Source organism: Hyperolius riggenbachi, chromosome 1 (genome assembly GCF_040937935.1).
Source record: "Hyperolius riggenbachi isolate aHypRig1 chromosome 1, aHypRig1.pri, whole genome shotgun sequence".
Taxonomy (NCBI): domain Eukaryota; kingdom Metazoa; phylum Chordata; class Amphibia; order Anura; family Hyperoliidae; genus Hyperolius; species Hyperolius riggenbachi.
In genome coordinates this window covers 637,601,005-637,622,805 of record NC_090646.1, presented here as the reverse complement: position 1 = coordinate 637,622,805, position 21,801 = coordinate 637,601,005, and the positions used below count along the sequence as shown (strand labels likewise).

The 21,801-nt window shown below is 44.3% G+C and overlaps 1 protein-coding gene across 3 annotated transcripts in view; it reads left to right on the top strand.

The window, feature by feature from the left end:
* NEDD4L (NEDD4 like E3 ubiquitin protein ligase) overlaps nucleotides 1–21,801 on the top strand; it is a 491,133-nt gene that overhangs the window by 192,825 nt on the left and 276,507 nt on the right. The gene's annotated exons all lie outside the window — the stretch shown is intronic.

The window sequence follows — 21,801 nt, the reverse complement described above, 5'->3', positions numbered from 1 at the left end:
GGTACGCTCTCCAATAGCTAGGTTTCAGCAGTGGCGTATCTAGACCATTTGACCATTTTTGTCACATCCGCCTGTCATCTGCAAGCCTCACTTATTTTGTCATATATTCATTTGTGAAAGAATGGGTTAATCATAATATGAATAGGAAGTGGCCAAGACTAATCCGCTATTCACTTCCGCACAGCACTCAGACTAATATCCATCTGTCCTGTGCATTTTATTTATTCTCTAAAGGAGAACTGAAGTGAGAGGTATATGGCGGCTTCCATATTTATTTCCTGTTAAGCAATACCAGTTGCCTGGATATTCAGCTAATTCTCTGCCTGTAATACTTTCATCCATAGGCCCTGAACAAGCATGCAGCAGATCAGGTGTTTCTGAAAAAATTAGACAGATATGACCAGATTAGCTGCATGCTTGTTTCTAGTGTGATTCAGACACTTCTTCAGCCAAATAGACCACCAGAGCTGCCAGGATACTGGTATTGTTTAAAAGGAAATAAATATGGCAGCCTCTATATACCTCTCACTACAGTTCTCCTTTAAAGAGAAAATAAAAAAATTTCCTTCCCCTGGTATTGTTTTAAAGGAGACCTACATGAGATAGACATGTGTATGTACAGTGCCTAGCACACAAATAACTATGCTGTGTTCCTTTTTTTTTTTTTTTTTTTTTCTTTTCTTTCTCTGCCTGAAAGAGTTAAATATCAGGTATGTAAGTGGCTAACTCAGTCCTGACAGGGAGTGACTACAATGTGACCCTCACTGATAAGAAATTCCAACTATAAAACACTTTCTTAGCAGAAAATGGCTTCTGAGAGCAGGAAAGAGATAACAAGGTCAATAATTCATAGATTTTAGATCTGGCATACTTCAATGAATGCCATTGAGCAAAAACAATAAGGGCCCGTTTCCACTATTGCGTTGCGGAATCGCCGGCGAATCACCGCAGGCAAATCGCATGCGGGTGCGATTCCGCATGCGTTTTTTTGCCGCGATTTCGCATAGGTTAGGGTGATGCAATTTTAACCATGTCACTGCCTGTGTGAATTAACATGGGTACCTAATGCGAAATCGCATGCGAATTCGCGGCAAAAAACGCATGGTAAAAACTTATGCGATTTCCCTATTAAATACATTGCGTGCGATTCGCCTGCATTCCACACGCAGGCGAATTCTGCAGGGTCTACCATGCAGAAAAATCCTGCACACAAAAACGCAAATGAAAACTGACAAGTGGAAACAGTCCCATCCACTTGTATTGCCTATGCGAATCTGCATGCGTTGTCTGCATGCGGATTCGCGATAGTGGAAACGGGCCCTAAACCAGTTAAAGCGTCAAAGGAAGATCTAAACAAACTAAAACTGTGGTCATTTTTAGGAGGATGATAGTAGATACAGTTGTTTGTTTCATTAGTTGATTTTCGCCTCGGGTGTTCTTTAAAACAAATATGGCCATATCACTCTCACATCGGGTTCACTCACAACAATGGATGATTTGCATATTCAGCAGTGATGCACTGGGTGAAATCTCAGAGCTCACTCTAACCTGAATAATTGCAAATACTTTGTTTTAACTCCTTCCTGACCGCCTAATGCCGATGAGGCCGCTGGCAGACTGTTAAGGAAAAAAAGGCTTTTAGTACTGGGGACATTCCTGTCACTTGGCTGACCCCTGAATCGGCACACCACGCGATGCCTATGAAAGGCGATCACCCTGATTGGTTCTCGACGGGAGGGGAAAAATAAGTTAATTTTAAATTAATAGGACGGTGGCGTAGTGGTTACTGCTCTCGCCTCGCAACGCTTGATCTCCGGTTCGAATCCCAGCCAGGGTACAATCTGCATGAAGTTTGTATGTTCTCTCCGTGTCTGCGTGGGTTTCTGCGGGTCCTTCGGTCAGGGATGGGCTGAGGCAGAGGCGAGAGAGGCTCCAGCCTCAGGGCGCAGTGTAGGAGGAGGCACACAACTCACTCAGCTATCATTCCCCTATTGTGTTTGAAGCAAAGAGAAATAAGAAAAGGGGATACATGGCAGTGATTGCAAGTCCGATAACTAGAGATTAAGGGGGACCTGAAGAGAGTATAATTATTTAAAATACACACAGGACATAGTAGCAAATTACATACTTGCCTCGCCATCAGTTTCTCTTTTAGAATCTCACCATTTTCTTCTTACAGTGATCCCTTCCAATTCTGACAATATGTTGTCAGAACTGAAATATGCCAGTTGCTGTCAGTTATATATCAGCACTGTCAGTTACAACTGAATGTGCAAGGAAATGTCCGTTTCCCTATGGCTCAAGTGGGTGATATTACAGTTTAACGGTGTGCTGACCAGGAAGCTGTTAGGGGGTAATGGCCATTGTTAAAACGGAGGATGGCAAATTCTATTGATCACAGTGAACAAATGGGACACAGGATAGGAGAAAAAACCAAGGCATAGACTACACAGGAGGTAAGTATGACCTGTGTATGGTTACTTTGACTTTTTATTTTCAGCTCAGGTTCTCTTTAAGATACGTTACAGTAAACAGGCTTTTGGCCAGGCACCCCTCAGCCTGAAGCATTTGGCTTAGATGCAGAGTAAGCCGCTCAGTCGTTACTATTAGTATTGGCACACAGCTCCGCTCTACTGACTTTGTAAACAGCCCAGTGGCAGGACGCATGCACTTACAGGTGATTGGAATTCATCACAGGGTGTATACACTGCAGGTGGAGCACAGCACTTCCCTGTACAGACAGTTCACACACTGACTCACACCGTCCCATAATTATACCATCAGCAGGAGTGTGCGCTGCCTGACTTCACTGCAGCTCATCTGTGAGTCGGGAGCCTTTGAACTGGGAACTCTGCGGATACCGGCTGCCCGATCCGTACACAGCGTGGAAGGTAAAGATCTTATGCAGCAGGATATTCTCAGCTCGCTGTGGCTTCCTTTTATAGTCTGAGGAAGCCCTTCAGACTAGACTAGAGGATTCTCCGAGCTGAAGGCTTCAGATCAGCCTTAAAGGAAACCTGAACTAAAGTTTCTTCTTAAAGGGAACCTGAAGTGAGAGGGAGACGGAGGCTGCCATATTTATCTCCTGCCTGGCTGTCTACCTTTAATACTTTTAGCCATAGATCCTGAACAAGCATGCAGATCAGGTGCTCTGACTGTAGTCAGACTGGATTAGCTGCATGCTCGTTCCAGGAGTGAGATTCGGACACTACTGCAGCCACAGATCAGCAAGACAGCCAGGGAACTGGTATTTGAAATAAATATGGAAGCATCCATATACATCTTGCTCCAGGTTCCCTAAAGGACACCCGAGGTGACATGTGACATGAGATAGACATGGGTATGTACAGTGCCAAGCACACAAATAACTAGGCTGTGTTCCTTTTTTTCTTTCTGTCTAAAAGAGTTAATCGGGTGTCTAAGTGACAGTTTCTGTCTGGGTCGGGACCGTGAGCGTAAACCCTCACTGATAAGGAATTACAACCATAAAACACTTTCCTGACAGAAAATTGCTTCTGAAAGCAGAAAAGAGAAAGGGTCAATAGTTCATAGATTTTAGCTCTGGCATACTTTCACGATTGTGTCATTGAGCAAAGTCAATGAAGCAGTAAAAACGTAAGAAGTGGATTTAAATATAAATGAAACATGTGGGATACCTAAAAAAGCCATTTATAGGAGGATAGTTACAGTTGTTTATCTTGTCAGTCTATTTTCACCTCGGGTGTCCTTTAAAGGCATCTGAATGCCTCCTTTATTTGCAAATGAGTAAAAATATTAAAAGGAAAACTGAATAGGGATATGGATGCTGCCATATTTATTTCCTTTTAAACCATACCAGTTGCCTGGCAGCCCTGTTGATCTATTTGCCTGCAGTAGTGTTTAACACCAGAAACAAGCATGCAGCTAGTCTTGTCAGATCTGACTGTCAGAAACACCTGATATGCTGCATGCTTGTTCAGGGTCTATGGCTAAAAGTATTAGAGGCAGAAGATCAGCAAGATAGCTGGGCAAAATGAAAAAAAAAGATATGGCCGCCTCCTCATCTCTCTCACTTCAGTTGTCCTGTAAAACAAACCTCAGAGGTTTGTAAATGTGTGCTTTGTAGGGGGCTGTTTAATAGCACCCCCAGTCTGAGGGCATTCATCTTGCTGCCGTCAGTGCAGCAGGCTTGAAGTGCCTGTGGTATCAAGCACATCCCTGGCTGCTAGTGCATGCTGGGAGATGTAGTCCTCAATGTGTTAACACCTTCCAGCATGCATTTGAGATCACCGCGGGCACTTCAACATGTGCTTCCGTGGCACAAACTGCAGCAAGATGGATGCCCTCATGGATGGAGGGCTACAGAGCAGCCCCCATAAAGAAGTAGTTAACGCTGCCCCCCACAAAAGCACGCATTTACAAACTTTCCGTAGGGGCAGGTTAGTTTTCAAAAAATATATATTCAAAATCAGGTTCTCGGAACCCTTAAAAGGGAACCTGGAGGGAGAATATGGAGGCTGCCATCTTCATTCTCTGATAAACCATGCCAGTTGCCTGACTTCTGTGCTGATGCTCCGCCTCTAAGGGCTTGTTCACACTAAGGGCACTTTTGGGATTTTTGTAACTGCCACCGATTTTTAAAAAATCTCTGCAAAAGCGCTTGTGCAATGATTCCCTATGAGAGCGTTAAAGAAAATGGGTACAGATTCCCTAAAAGAAAAGCCAGCTACCTACCTAAGGAGAGGTAAGGCTCTGAGTCCTAATGAGCCTCTCCTCTCCCGGTGCCCATTCCAGCGCTGGCTCCCCCATAGCAGTATTTGACTAACGTGGTCAAATACTGCTACTTCTGCCGCCGAAGGGAGTCTTCGGGAATCCGAGTGTTCCCAAAGCCGGGCCGCTCCAAACTGCACACGCGAGCGCCCTCTATCGCGTCATCGCGCATGCGCAGTATGAAGCTGCCTGTCTTCGGGAGGACTCGTCTCCCAAAGACTTACAAACTCCCCTGCGGCAGGGGATTTAAACGGGGGAGAGGGGAGGCTCATTAGGACACTTTCCCTCTCCATAGGTAAGTAGCTGACTTTTTTTTTTTTTTTTCCAGTAATCGGGAAACATTGGCTTTAACATATGAGCGGTTCGATTCTGATCCGCTTACCAAATTGCTGCCTGTACTATTTTTGGGGCAATTTGCCTCTATGGAAGGTATAGGGAAAACTTAAAGCCCTTGAAAAAATTATTTGTATAGCGATTTCCCCAGCGCTTTTATGAATAAATACATTGTATTTATTCATTTCCGGGTACAAGAGTTAACTTCCTGACTGACGTCAGGAAGTGAAAAAAACAATCGCTCAGCAAAATCGCTTAGAAATGTGCTTTATAAAAATTTTGTACAGCAGGAGACATTGGCAGCGCTTCCAAACAGAGGCTGCACCCAAATTGACTACCTGCAATAGATGTGCAGAGCTCCACAAAGTAGACTAAAATACACAACTTGCATTCAAAACAGGTACAGCAAAGGAGGACGTGCAGCCTCTGTTTGGAAGCGCTGCCAATGTCTCCTGCTGTACAAAACTCATGCAAGTATACCTATGGCTAGCTGCATCCGTGTGCTTCAATTTGCATTCAAATTATAGATTAGGACTCGCACATGATTTGCTTTCAAGGCATGTATTTAGCCCTTGTGGGGCTCAGCATGCCTCTGTTGGTCTACAATTCAGTTGCAGCCCATGAGTACTGTCTTTTTTTTTTTTTTATTTCTGCTGTATAAAAATTGCAGCGCGCCGGGAGGCGCTAAAAAATATTACGCAAAAAATCAATCACTGGCGTCAGTGATTTCGATTTTAGATGTGAACTAGGCTAATAGTATTCACTATCCCACAATGAGCTGTGGATCAGATGGTGTGACTCCGCTGGCTGCATGCTTGTTGCAGGTGTGTAACTTTTGTAACTAAAGCCAAAAGCTCAGCATGGCAGCCAGGCAACTGGCATGGTTTATAAAGTAATGAAGATGGCCACTTCCACATTACTTTCATACTTCCTTTCATACGTATATTGGGCGCCGTTCAGCGGACACTACTTACATCTTGTGAAGGTCTTGTGGTTGCCTCTTGTGGCATTCCTATTGACAGAACCATGCAAAAAGCGGCTGCACTTCCATTACACTAATATTTCAACTTACCACAGGCTGTGTGCGCCATCTGCTCACGGTTTTTAAAAATCACAAGTGCCGCCAAAAAACTTCAAGTGAACATAGTGAGAACTCCCACAACTTGTAGGTCATGAGGTCTGTACTGCACTGACAGGGCATGAAGGGAAATGCAGAGCGCATTAAGACAGGAGTACAGATCACAGATAAATGGGTAGGATGGAAGCGTCCAGTGTATACAGATGTAGTATTTCTAAAGGGGTACAGTTAAAAATAGCGCAAGGTGAAAAAATGGTGCACCGTTCTGCCGTTAAATGTCAAAAAATGCTATTTACCGTTTTTAATGTAAATATATTCATTAAAACGGTAAATAGAATTGTATTACATTTATGGGCTGAATAGTGCGCTATTAACAATTTTGGGGGCTAGTATTAGGCGTCGTGTGTGGGAGGGTGGAGGGAGTAGGATTACGTGGAGGGAGGATGTGTGCATAAGCAGGCATACATTACCTTGTCCCGGCTGGCGATTGCTCATTCACGTCCTAGTTAGTTTGCAGGTGTCCTGCAGCCAATCACCATGCAGGAGTCCTGCAGCCAATCACCATGCAGGAGTCCTGCAGCCAATCACCATGCAGGAGTCCTGCAGCCAATCGCCATGCAGGGACTGAAGCCACATAGTGATTGGCTGGATGCAGGAGTACAGTAAACTGACTGAAGAAGTGAAGGAGTGATCTCTGGCTGGGACAAGGTAATGTATGCATATGCGCACATCATCCCTCCACGTAATCTTACTCCCTCTAGTGTCCCGCTGCCTCTCCCCCCCCCCCCACCCTGCTGCTATACTAGCCCCCTGCATTTTTTAAGACTTAGAACGCCATTTGCATTATAAGTGTAAGAGACACACAAACCAAAAAAGGGGGTACCAGGGGAAAAAAAATTACAAACACAATTGTCAATTTGACATGCCCTATAGGTACTGTATCAGGTATTATAAACCTGTTTATAACCATTTTAATAAATCATTAAAAACACCATATCATCTTGATGCTTTCATGCAGTGATATCCTTAAATAGGTATAGTAGTCATATACTATGGGGGTCCTGGCTGATCCCCCGCCGTTTAAATCCGTATGTAAGTGGGTGTAGCTATCGCACAGGTAGACTACAATAATCACTGCTCGGGGTGGTATGGACCTGAGCGTGGTCGCCTAATGTGATATTGTAAATCACCCCAGCAGACCCCTCATTGATACTGATCCTATATACACACCCCACTGGGGAGGCTATTTACAAAAGGTGCTAGAAATTGTGCATAGTGCTGTACATGAAGACCCTAATGAGATCACATTTCACCACAAAGGCTTCTTCAGAAGGTGCTATACATATGTTACATAGTGCTATACATAATACACAATCACCACAGAGTTAAAATAGCAACATACCCCCCCATATATCAAAGCCCCTGTCAGAGCTGAGTAGGCTGCGTTCAGCAGCCATATTTATACCAAAGAGGCAGGAAGAGGACGTTTTAGCCCCAACAAGTCACGCCCACCAATGTGTACATCAGTCCTGTCACATATCTGTGAAACTGTGGGGCCCAAATGTCTGGGAGAGTTCTCCCCACATTCACTCACCTCCCGTAGTACTTTGACCTAACCGGGAACTCCTGTGGATCAAAAGACGCCCGGTACGAGCGGTGGACGCTGTCTGGTGTTTGGTGTTTTTAATTATTTATTAACCCATTCGCGTTCGTCGTTTTCACTTGAGAAATGTTCACCTCCCATTCATTCGCCTATAACTTTATCACTACTTATCACAATGAACTGATCTATATCTTGTTTTTTCCGCCACCAATTAGGCTTTCTTTGGGGGGTACATTTTGCTAAGAGCCACTTTACTGTAAATGCATTTTAACAGGAAGAATAAGAAAAAAACGGAAAAAATCATTATTTCTCAGTTTTCAGCCATTATAGTTTTAAAATAATACATGCCTCTATAATTAAGTCACGTATTGTATTTGCCCATATGTCCCGGTTATTACACCATTAAAATTATGTCCCTATCACAATGTATGGTGACAATATTTTATTCGGAAATAAAGGTGCATTTTTTCCGTTTTGCATCTATCACTATTTACAAGTTTAATATAAAAAAAATAGAAATATATCATCTTCACATTGATATTTAAAAAGTTTAGACCCTTAGGTAAATATTTACATTTTTTTTTTTTTATTGTAATGTTTTTTTTTTTTTTTATAGTAAACATTTTATTTGGGTAGTTTTGGGAGGGTGGGATGTAAACAATAGGTTTAAAATGTAAATGTGTGTTGATTTTAATTTTTTTTACTTTTGGTTGTAGTATTACTTTTACTTTTTTGTTTACATGACGTCACTCTAAGCGTAACACACGCTTAGAGCGACGCATGGGGGAGGTAACAGCCAGAAAAGGCGAAGCTTCCGAGAGAAGCTGTCGCTTTTTCAGCGGGGGAGCGGAATCAGGCACCATAGCCAGATTCACTGATTGCCTGGCTAACGAACTGCGGGCCGGGAGCACGCGCGCGATCGGCCACGGAAGCGCGCATGGTTCCTGGACGTAGTTTCTACGTCCAGGAACCAAAATGGGTTAAAATTGTTATAAACAGGTTTATAATACCTGATACAGTACCTATAGGGCATGTCAAATTGACAATTGTGTTTGCATTATAAGTGTAAGGCACACTGCATGCACCATTTTTTAACATTTATAACGCTAAATAGCATTATATAATTGAAGTAAATGCGGCACTATTTCTATTGCCCCGGTGCACAGCGCCATTTCTATCTGTCCCGTTACTAAGGCCATTCAATATTAAAGTGGACCTGAACTCAGAACGTCCTCTCTGCTCTAAAAGATACACAGCAGCATAATAACCTTTAAACAAAAAACTTTTGTTACAGCCGATACAAATCCTAAAATCTGCACGGCTTCTACTTCCTGCTTTCATGGAAGCAGACATATTGGTTAGAGCCTGTGCTTTCAGATGAGCTTATCTGCCATACGCAGTCATGTGACACTGGGGAGAGCTCAAATTACAGTTGTGATTAGACACAAATGAGGGGAAATTAGACAGGCTAAACACTCTAAATACACACAGGGTGCATTTCTCTGGTTTCCTTCTGTCCTGTACAAGAGTTCAGGTGCACTTTAAGAGAGGTTATTGCTTACCTCTGCAGAAGGACATCAGGTATACTTGAATAATTGTGTATTCTAAAACACAAATTGAACAACTAGACATGTTTCACGTGCCGTGGCCCATTTCCTCTGCTCGGCACTGTGTATACTGACCTGAAGAAGCGGGCTATGACCTGCGAAAGGCGTTGTCTAATTTGTTCTTGTGGATCACCAAAAACAAGGACATGGGGAGTTACAGTGTAATGTAACTCGCCCACCAGAAGATCAAAAAAAAATTATGCCATGAAACTAGCCTGGTGCACCGTAATAGTGTCTCAATTGCTTTCTAAAGTGCACGCTGTAGATAGATTTACATTCTGAAACTGATTAGGATAAAGTTCTATCCTTTGTTACAGTTCCGCTTTATGGCGGTGTGATGCCGAGGTATAGAGACCAGGCTAAAAGTCAGTCTTGCGGAAGCATTTGGCTACCTGGGGGGTGATGGTGGGGTTCTCCTTGCCGTAGCTAAATTGTGACCATTTCCTGGGGTTTTGAATAGTCTCCAGCGGTGATTCCTGCTTCCGGCACGGCTCCTGGCATGGCTGGGACGACGGTCGTGTTGTGGTTACAGCGGCTGCTCGCTGCGTTTTCTTGCATTTCAAGCTGTCTCAATGCTGTTGTGTTAACAACCTTCTGTTCATACGCCAGCCTGCTGAGCCTACCTACTGGTTTGGATAAACGATCCCTGCTAAACATCTGGACAAATGTAAGAAGCTGGGTGTACGCTGAGAACGACATCAGAGGACTTGTACTTGGCACAGAGATGCCTCAGGCCATCTATATGACAGAGTATTAATAAATTAGCTGAACTTCCGCCTGTCCTAAAACTAATCCTCCAAAATGTGCTTTAAGGCTGGCTCCACACTGCAGATTGGCGGTAGCGGTACGGGGCGGCCGGGGGCCACACAGCCAAAAACGGGTATTACCATGTTAGTAAGCGGTAATCCCCGTCTGGCCAAGTAGGAAATGATGTTCACTTCCTGTGGCCGATGCAATCACGTGCGCAGAAGCATATTGCACAAAAATACGCTTTCGCACTTGCGTGACGCGCAAAACTTGCGACAGGTTTTCACACTGACTCGCGACGCCATAGACTTGCATGGCTTCCGGTTCCGCGCAGGTTGATGCAGTAATGTAGATCTGTCTGTGCATCGGGGATGTGGCGAAAAGTCACTTCCATCGCATTGCGCTGTACCACGTCTGTGTGAGCCTCCAAAGACTTTCATTGTCCAGCGGTGGGTTGCGGTAAAATGACCGCGCACCGCTCCAGTGTGACAGGACCCTAAGGGTAAATCTGGAAATCAGTGGATCGGTCACTGAACTGGAATGATCTTTGCAACTTATAATGGAGCCCATACACTGTATAATTAAAACGTATGATTTTCCTGTTTATTCGACCAAAACGATCAAATTCGAATAAGTAAAAAAAACCTTTATTTTTAATCAAGAAAAATAGAAAAATAATTGTCCCTTTATTTTTTTTTACGAAATAATCCAATGAAATTACCAAATTGAAAAAAGGAAAAAATTGCACCATTACGTTACCGTTTTGTTTTTTAATTGCTTATCTGTTTCTGCCAATTAACAGTGAGAGACATCTTGAGATAAGATTTTACTACAGGGGAGTTCAAAAGGTTATTTCTGCTTTGTCACACTTGCAGTTTAGAAACCACACTCTGCATTGGAGTTTTATAGCTTAAAATACAATGTTATAAATAAAGGTATATGAGATCCTTTTCTTTGCTACTAATGTTATGTTTATTATCCATACAATTCATTAAATCATAAGTTTATTTTCGCTGCAGATTTGTTTTAAAAAAAAAAAGGGAGCTAAACTCAGAACTTCCTTTCCACTCTAAAAGATTAGCCGCACCATGGTTCTCTTTACGGGAAAAAAAAAATTAGTCTATGGGATTACTTTAACAAAAAGGGAAATAGAACTTGATTTCACTTTCCAGGGAGCACTGAAGGGGTTAAGCCTTAGTACTTTATTTGTAGAGCAGGAGCTCTGCAAGCTGCCTTGCGCTCCTGCAGTCTATTCACAGCTGCTGGTGAGAAGTAACACGGGCCACGTTAACCTCAGCACTTACCCTTACGCCTAATGCGCCTTGTGCGCTTGTAAGACTATACTTAGCCAGACAGGGCCACCTTTGCTAAGACGTGTGTGTGTGTGTGTGTGTGTGTGTAGGTAGGTGTGTGTGTGTGTAGGTAGGTGTGTGTGTGTGTGTGTGTGTGTAGGTAGGTGTGTGTGTGTGTGTGTGTGTAGGTAGGTGTGTGTGTGTAGGTAGGTGTGTGTGTGTGTAGGTAGGTGTGTGTAGGTAGGTGTGTGTGTGTGTGTAGGTAGGTGTGTGTGTGTAGGTGTGTGTAGGTAGATGTGTGTGTAGGTAGATGTGTGTGTGTGTGTGTGTGTGTGTGTGTGTGTGTGTGTGTGTGTAGGTAGGTGTGTGTGTGTGTGTGTGTGTGTGTGTGTGTGTGTGTGTGTGTGTGTGTGTGTAGGTAGGTGTGTGTGTGTGTGTAGGTAGGTGTGTGTGTGTAGGTAGGTGTGTGTGTGTAGGTAGGTGTGTGTGTGTGTAGGTAGGTGTGTGTGTGTGTAGGTAGGTGTGTGTGTGTGTGTAGGTAGGTGTGTGTGTGTGTGTAGGTAGGTGTGTGTGTGTGTGTGGGTGGGTGGGTAGGTGTGTGTAGGTAGGTGTGGGTGGGTAGGTGTGTGTAGGTAGGTGTGGGTGGGTAGGTGTGTGTAGGTAGGTGTGGGTGGGTAGGTGTGTGTAGGTAGGTGTGTGTAGGTAGGTGTGTGTAGGTAGGTGTGTGTAGGTAGGTGTGTGTAGGTAGGTGTGTGTAGGTAGGTGTGTGTAGGTAGGTAGGTAGGTGTGTGTGTGTGTGTGGGTAGGTAGGTAGGTAGGTGTGTGTGTGTGTGTGTGTGTGTGTGTGGGTAGGTAGGTAGGTGTGTGTGTGTGTGTGTGTGTGTGTGTGTGTGGGTAGGTAGGTAGGTGTGTGTGTGTGTGTGTGTGTGTGGGTAGGTAGGTAGGTGTGTGTGTGTGTGGGTAGGTAGGTAGGTGTGTGTGTGTGTGTGGGTAGGTAGGTAGGTGTGTGTGTGTGTGTGGGTAGGTAGGTAGGTAGGTGTGTGTGTGTGTGTGTGGGTAGGTAGGTAGGTGTGTGTGTGTGTGTGTGGGTAGGTAGGTAGGTGTGTGTGTGTGTGTGTGTGTGGGTAGGTAGGTAGGTGTGTGTGTGTGGGTAGGTAGGTAGGTAGGTGTGTGTGTGTGTGGGTAGGTAGGTAGGTAGGTGTGTGTGTGTGTGTGGGTAGGTAGGTGTGTGTGTGTGTACAGTCACCCCAATGCATTGCTGAAGATCCGATATGCTGACTCCCCACGGGTGAACGCATTGTTCCTTACCTTACCATGGCTGGCTACATATACTGGCATTCTGATCATTTACATGTTTCTAAATTTAAAGCGGTATACAAAGTAGGCCTGAAAGTTAAATTGAAATTAAACCGAAATCGCGATCAGTAAGATCACAATTTCGGAATCGTCAAAGTGGCAATTTCTGCAATTACAATATTTCCATATGGGGGAAGTTTGGAGCAGCGGCTTTATACTTACCCCAAGTCTTGTCGCGTGCAGTTCGCAGCGCTGGACATATCTTCCACACGTTGGCCGTCCTCAATCGGCTCTTGTGCACTGCATACTTCCTGGTTCCTGTATGTCACATGACATACAGGAAGTATGCCATGCATCTGAGTCTGCAGGAGGCGAAGTGGATAGATGGGCATTGCTGGACTCTTGCTGGAAGGTATGTCCAGCACTGCTGCATCATGGGAGCACAGAGAGACACGGGACAGAGAGGGAGACGCCGAGCGGGCACAGAGGGGACAAAGAGTGACACGGGACAGAGAGGGACACAGAGGGTGCGTAAAGAGAGGGTGGACAGAGGCACAGAGGTGGGAACAAAGCTTGATTTGAAGGAAATCGTGAATTGAATCAAAATTCGTATTTCGGACAGAGTTAAATTTTTTCCTAAAATTGTTTAGGCCTAATACAAAGCACCCCTTTATGCTTCGAAATGGGGAGATAATCGGAACACCAGGGAGGTTACAGCTGTGGATCAGCTGACTACTATATATTTCCTTTCAATCTGGTTGATCTTATTAAAAGTAAAATAGCTCGCTTAATTTTGATTGGACAATCTTTATCTCTTCCATGTAATATGAAAGCTTGCCTATAAATCTGTTCACCGTGCTGAAAGCCTACTGGCCCTCATACTACATGAGTGGTAAGATAGGCCAATCAAAATTGGCACCCACAAGCCTCCTACAAGACATGTAGCTGCCTGGGCTGAGTGTTGTACAGACGTGTCGCTAGCCTGCAGTGTTCTGTGATGTAGAGGGTTGACTGAGTGGCGTGCAAGTGACGTCATGTAGCGGAAGGAGTGAGTGGGGCAAACGATCAGCGATCGTCCAAATAAATCTCCCGACTGGCCCGTGGGGTCAGAGATCTCTGAATTGCCCATCTTAAAGTGAACCTGAGGTGAGAGTGATATGAAGTCTGCCTCATTTCCTTTTAAACAATACTAGTTGCCTGGCAGCCCTGCTGGCCTATTTGGCTGCAGTAGTGTCTGAAGTACACACCTGAAACAAGCATGTGACTAATCTTGCCAGTTCTGACAATATTGCCAGAAACATCTGATCTGCTGCATGCTTGTTCAGGGACTGTGGCTGAAGGTACTAGAGACAGAGAGTCAGCAGGACTGCTAGACAACTGATATTGCTTAAAAGCAAATAAATATGGCACCCTCCATATCACTCTCACCTTTCTGGTTCATTTTAAAGTGTGTCTGTATTGGATCCATGTATTTGAATCCACCTTTGCATTTGGATGCTGTTTGTTAAAGCGTACTCCCAGTATTTGTATAATCACCTGTTCATTCACAAAGATGCATTAAGTAACTGTTAGGATCACATTACCTACATTCAGAAATACACTGGGGATGCTCTTTAACCTCTTCAGGACCACAGACGGTTCATTGCAAGTTTGTAGCAAGCACAATGGGAATAGGGGCTGGTGCACACAAAGAGCGCTTCTAAACGCTTTAAAAAGCGCTTGGCTAATGTATTTGAATGGGATGGCTCACACCAGAGCAATGTGCTTATTTCCCCAAATGAAAACGTTGGTCCTGCAGCATTTCTGCTGATTTCTGAGGAGATTCAGCCTCAATGTTAAGTATAGGAAAGTGGAAAATCACTCTGAAATGCTCTAGATCAGAGCAATTTCTCCAAGCGTTCTTGTTACAGAAGCTATTTAGTTACAGCTCTACTGCAACAAAAAATTAAAAATGCTACACCAAAATGCCCCAAAAATCGCTAGACACATGCCTAAAATCGCTCTGAAAAATCACTTAAAGCGGACCCAAACCAAACATTTTTTTAATTCAAAATATTCAGTTGACACATACAAAGACAAATAAACACTCCTTCAAACCTATGAGCATTTCAGTGCATGCTTTTCACCCGTCTCTTTTCATAACTAGGGTTATACTGGTGGCAGCCATTAGCAATTCCTCCATTGCCAGACACCATCTACTCCACCAGTTTGCCGGAAAAATCCCGGCAATTTGAAAGGAAGGGGAGGGGTTTCTCCAATAAATGTAAAAAAGTGTGTGTGTGTGTGTGTGTGTGTGTGTGTGTGTGTGTGTGTGTGTGTGTGTGTGTGTGTGTGTGTGTGTGTGTGTGTGTGTGTGTAGGTAGGTGTGTGTGTGTGTGTGTGTGTGTGTGTGTGTGTAGGTAGGTGTGTGTGTGTGTGTAGGTAGGTGTGTGTGTGTGTGTAGGTAGGTGTGTGTGTGTGTGTAGGTAGGTGTGTGTGTGTGTGTAGGTAGGTGTGTGTGTGTAGGTAGGTGTGTGTGTGTGTAGGTAGGTGTGTGTGTGTGTGTAGGTAGGTGTGTGTGTGTGTGTAGGTAGGTGTGTGTGTGTGTGTGGGTGGGTGGGTAGGTGTGTGTAGGTAGGTGTGGGTGGGTAGGTGTGTGTAGGTAGGTGTGGGTGGGTAGGTGTGTGTAGGTAGGTGTGTGTAGGTAGGTGTGTGTAGGTAGGTGTGTGTAGGTAGGTGTGTGTAGGTAGGTGTGTGTAGGTAGGTGTGTGTAGGTAGGTGTGTGTAGGTAGGTGTGTGTAGGTAGGTGTGTGTAGGTAGGTAGGTAGGTGTGTGTGTGTGTGTGTGTGTGGGTAGGTAGGTAGGTAGGTGTGTGTGTGTGTGTGTGTGGGTAGGTAGGTAGGTAGGTGTGTGTGTGTGTGTGTGTGGGTAGGTAGGTAGGTGTGTGTGTGTGTGTGTGTGTGTGTGTGTGGGTAGGTAGGTAGGTGTGTGTGGGTAGGTAGGTAGGTGTGTGTGTGTGTGTGTGTGGGTAGGTAGGTAGGTGTGTGTGTGTGTGTGTGTGGGTAGGTAGGTAGGTGTGTGTGTGTGTGTGTGGGTAGGTAGGTAGGTGTGTGTGTGTGTGGGTAGGTAGGTAGGTGTGTGTGTGTGTGTGTGGGTAGGTAGGTAGGTAGGTGTGTGTGTGTGTGGGTAGGTAGGTAGGTAGGTGTGTGTGTGTGTGTGGGTAGGTAGGTGTGTGTGTGTGTACAGTCACCCCAATGCATTGCTGAAGATCCGATATGCTGACTCCCCACGGGTGAACGCATTGTTCCTTACCTTACCATGGCTGGCTACATATACTGGCATTCTGATCATTTACATGTTTCTAAATTTAAAGCGGTATACAAAGTAGGCCTGAAAGTTAAATTGAAATTAAACCGAAATCGCGATCAGTAAGATCACAATTTCGGAATCGTCAAAGTGGCAATTTCTGCAATTACAATATTTCCATATGGGGGAAGTTTGGAGCAGCGGCTTTATACTTACCCCAAGTCTTGTCGCGTGCAGTTCGCAGCGCTGGACATATCTTCCACACGTTGGCCGTCCTCAATCGGCTCTTGTGCACTGCATACTTCCTGGTTCCTGTATGTCACATGACATACAGGAAGTATGCCATGCATCTGAGTCTGCAGGAGGCGAAGTGGATAGATGGGCATTGCTGGACTCTTGCTGGAAGGTATGTCCAGCACTGCTGCATCATGGGAGCACAGAGAGACACGGGACAGAGAGGGAGACGCCGAGCGGGCACAGAGGGGACAAAGAGTGACACGGGACAGAGAGGGACACAGAGGGTGCGTAAAGAGAGGGTGGACAGAGGCACAGAGGTGGGAACAAAGCTTGATTTGAAGGAAATCGTGAATTGAATCAAAATTCGTATTTCGGACAGAGTTAAATTTTTTCCTAAAATTGTTTAGGCCTAATACAAAGCACCCCTTTATGCTTCGAAATGGGGAGATAATCGGAACACCAGGGAGGTTACAGCTGTGGATCAGCTGACTACTATATATTTCCTTTCAATCTGGTTGATCTTATTAAAAGTAAAATAGCTCGCTTAATTTTGATTGGACAATCTTTATCTCTTCCATGTAATATGAAAGCTTGCCTATAAATCTGTTCACCGTGCTGAAAGCCTACTGGCCCTCATACTACATGAGTGGTAAGATAGGCCAATCAAAATTGGCACCCACAAGCCTCCTACAAGACATGTAGCTGCCTGGGCTGAGTGTTGTACAGACGTGTCGCTAGCCTGCAGTGTTCTGTGATGTAGAGGGTTGACTGAGTGGCGTGCAAGTGACGTCATGTAGTGGAAGGAGTGAGTGGGGCAAACGATCAGCGATCGTCCAAATAAATCTCCCGACTGGCCCGTGGGGTCAGTTGGCATTGGGCTGCTGTACACACACGCTAGACTTTCGGCAGGGGTGGTCTGTATCAGCCGCCTCTGCTGAGATTTATATATGAGGCTTTACAGAGAGATTTATTTCTGTCTGTACTTGATATGAGATTTCTTGTGTTCCAGAAGTGTACATAGACTTTGCAGGATTTAGCCGCATTAGCTTTGAATTGACTGACTCATATCAGAGGCTTAGGGTAGACTTGCGTAAGATATTGGGCCTCATTCACGCCTAAAAACAAAAACCCGCTTTTTTTTCTTGTTCCCCTCCTGGCGCTCCACTGCATGCTGCGTTTTTGGTAAAAACTCTTTTCCAGAGCAGTTTTGTCATTCACTCCCTGACACAAGCCAGGAAGTGAAATCTTTGACCCGGAAAAGAATAAATGCAATGTATTCTAAAGAACGCAAACGCAATCGCCGCATAAAGCGGTTTTTTAAACGTTTTGCATTTTCCTATACCTTCCATTATAGCAAAAACTCCCCCAAAATGGTACAGGCAGCAACATATGATATGAACCTTCTCATTGCGATTCATTACACAAGCGTTTTGTGGGCGATTTTGAAAATCGCCTGCGCTGTAAAAAAAAAAAAAGGCAGAAAACGCCCTTAGTGTGAGCGAGCCCTTACTGCCATTTTTTTCCTGTGGACAGGGTTGGGGCAAGTCAGTCCCCTTTGAGAGCAGCTTATCTTAGATAAGCATTGTCCATACTCAAATGGCTCAATGAGGTTGTTGGTTTTTGGTTTTTGTTTTTTTTTCCCCCCTTGAGTACATTTGCAAGAGTGCATTTCGTTATTGATCAGAGCTTGATTTTAAAGTGTACCTGAGGTGACCTGAGATTAACAAGTGTATGTATTGTATGAAACATATTAATAACCAGGCTGTTTTACTTGTTCTATTTTGTGGCCTGAAAGAGGTAATTTCTAGGCATGGAAGTGGCAGCTTCTGTCTTGTCAGCACCTTGTCAGCAATATAGCAAACCTCACTGATAAGCACAGTAAAGCCATAAACGTTTTCCTGGCAGAATACAACTTCTGAGGGCAGGGGGAGATAAAATACAGCTATTGACCTTTTTCTAACTCTGGGACACTTAATAGGCTGCCACTGATTAGAGACACTAAAACATTCAGCCTACTTTGTAAATGTTTAATATAAAGGATAATTTATGTAAAAGTGGCTATCCTGAATAATTTACTGCATTTTACTATGTTACGGTTCCTTATTGTTAATGCTATGCAGGTCCGGAGCTTTCATAGGGTCACACCGAGCAGTTGCCTAGCGCTCCGAGCTACTTAAGGGTCCCACAAGTCAGGGATTGTAAAGGTTACAAGTTTACTGTTACGCTACATACTCTCCTCGCAACCCAGAAAGATGGATCCCATCCATGTCCCATGACGAGCGCTACCTGATCCATCTTCCATCCGGTGGGTTTGCACGACATCACACGACGGGCGCTAACGAGACTTCAAGCGATCGCGGTACTTTGCATGGGAATTGCCGGATCTTAAAGATCCAATATGCCGTGATGGTCAGTATCGCTGCACCATGCTAAACAGCATTTGCGCGATCGTGCGCCTGTACCTGTGTTGCAGGATCGTGCAAACGACGCTCCTTGCTCATTTAATTGCTGGTTCTCAGGAAAATCGTTGGAAAAATCACAAGATGGGTACGAGACTTTAGTATGAAAATGTAAGAGGCTCCACATTCATTCTTGCTGTGCCCTAAAACCAGAGGTGCCCACACCCCACTTTTTTTTTTTTTTTGCTTGCGAGTTACATTAAAAATTAGCAAGTCAAAATGATCTACCTATGTACAATTTTAGGAGCACACTTGTACATACAGAATGGAAAATGTAGTGCAGTCGGGATCGACCATGAAGTCCTTTGCGATCTACTCAATGGGCACCCCTGCCTAAAACCATCCCTGCCGCTATGGCTTTGCTGTGTGGCTGCTTTGAGTGTACCTCTGTAAGTGTAGCGTCTGTGGTCATTGGGTAGTGTGGCCAGTTTTCAGTCTTGTTGTGTACACAGTAGACTGTGTACCTCTGTGAGTGTAGCCTCTATGAAAACTGGCCACACTACCCAATGACAGCATAGATGCTACACTCAGAGGTACACAGCTTGCGTGACAATCCAGTCTGTGCTTTGTACAAACTATTAACTGGCCACTCTACCCTATGACAGCATAGAGGCTATACAGTCTGTGCTGTGTACACAAGACTGGAAACTGGCCACACTACCCAATGACAGCATAGACACTACACTCCCAGAGGTACACAGCCTGTACTGTGTACACAATACTGGAAACTGGACACACTACCCAGTGACAGCATAGAGGCTACACTCACAGAGGTACACTGCCTGTGTGACAATCCAGTCTGTGCTTTGTACAAACTATTTACTGGCCACTCTACCCTATGACAGCATAGAGGCTACACAGTCTGTGCTGTGTACACAAGACTGGAAACTGGCCACACTACCCAATGACAGCAGTCTTGTGTACACAGCACAGACTGTGTAGCCTCTATGCTGTCATAGGGTAGAGTGGCCAGTAAATAGTTTGTACAAAGCACAGACTGGATTGTCACACAGGCAGTGTACCTCTGTGAGTGTAGCCTCTATGCTGTCATTGGGTAGTGTGGTCAGTTTCCAGTCTTGTGTACACAGCACAGACTGGATAGTTGCACAGGCAGTGGACACAGTCTCTATCACACACAGCTTCGGTCTGGCTGTGTTCAGAGCTGCCAGGATCTGAGGCAGCAGAGCTCACACTCGTATTAGCTAGTCTCAGGCTGAATCTCCGTAAGATTGTGTTGTGCCTTCTGCAGGCGCTCGCCGGCTCTCCGCTGAGATGCGATAGGAGTGTTATGAACTGAAACACGCCGCTAATTGTTGCCCCCAGGAGTCGTGTCTGGTGAAAACATCCAGCACATTCCTGCTTCAACATTCCTCCTTCCCTTTCTACAGGGGAATCTCTGCATCGTGCTGAAGTGGATTTCTGGTTAGAGATCTCTGAATTGCCCATCTTAAAGTGAACCTGAGGTGAGAGTGATATGAAGTCTGCCTCATTTCCTTTTAAACAATACTAGTTGCCTGGCAGCCCTGCTGGCCTATTTGGCTGCAGTAGTGTCTGAAGTACACACCTGAAACAAGCATGTGACTAATCTTGCCAGTTCTGACAATATTGCCAGAAACATCTGATCTGCTGCATGCTTGTTCAGGGACTGTGGCTGAAGGTACTAGAGACAGAGAGTCAGCAGGACTGCTAGACAACTGATATTGCTTAAAAGCAAATAAATATGGCACCCTCCATATCACTCTCACCTTTCTGGTTCATTTTAAAGTGTGTCTGTATTGGATCCATGTATTTGAATCCACCTTTGCATTTGGATGCTGTTTGTTAAAGCGTACTCCCAGTATTTGTATAATCACCTGTTCATTCACAAAGATGCATTAAGTAACTGTTAGGATCACATTACCTACATTCAGAAATACACTGGGGATGCTCTTTAACCTCTTCAGGACCACAGACGGTTCATTGCAAGTTTGTAGCAAGCACAATGGGAATAGGGGCTGGTGCACACAAAGAGCGCTTCTAAACGCTTTAAAAAGCGCTTGGCTAATGTATTTGAATGGGATGGCTCACACCAGAGCAATGTGCTTATTTCCCCAAATGAAAACGTTGGTCCTGCAGCATTTCTGCTGATTTCTGAGGAGATTCAGCCTCAATGTTAAGTATAGGAAAGTGGAAAATCACTCTGAAATGCTCTAGATCAGAGCAATTTCTCCAAGCGTTCTTGTTACAGAAGCTATTTAGTTACAGCTCTACTGCAACAAAAAATTAAAAATGCTACACCAAAATGCCCCAAAAATCGCTAGACACATGCCTAAAATCGCTCTGAAAAATCACTTAAAGCGGACCCAAACCAAACATTTTTTTAATTCAAAATATTCAGTTGACACATACAAAGACAAATAAACACTCCTTCAAACCTATGAGCATTTCAGTGCATGCTTTTCACCCGTCTCTTTTCATAACTAGGGTTATACTGGTGGCAGCCATTAGCAATTCCTCCATTGCCAGACACCATCTACTCCACCAGTTTGCCGGAAAAATCCCGGCAATTTGAAAGGAAGGGGAGGGGTTTCTCCAATAAATGTAAAATATGTTATATTTGTCATCATGCAGCTGAAAAAAGGCTGCTATTTATTATTATAATTTAGAAAATAGATTTTATTTCTGAAATCTTGTATTTTTAATTAGGGTCCACTTTAAAGTGCTGAGCGTTTGCAATTACACTAGCGCTTTTTGGTGGGCACTGACCCTTAAATGGGATTTGTTGTTGTTGTGGTTTTTTTTTTTTTTTTTCTTTGCTTTTCCTCTGGCATGGTTGGTGCCAGATGGGTTGATTTGGAAAATTCTGTAACTGCTGATCTTCTGGGATCCTTACGCACAAAATTCTTTAGATTTTGCTGAATATGGTATAAAAAGAAGGGGGAAAAAAATGTGTCCGCTCCTGTGGACAAAAACACCTTGTTGAGAAGTGAGAACAGAATGGCCAGACTGGTTTAAGCTGACATAAAGGGACGTCGCTAGTAATTTCTCAGCACTTAAAACATTAACAAATTACACAAACCTTTATTAACAATCATTAACTATCTGAAACTGACTGTTGGAATTTAGTAATGAAGTT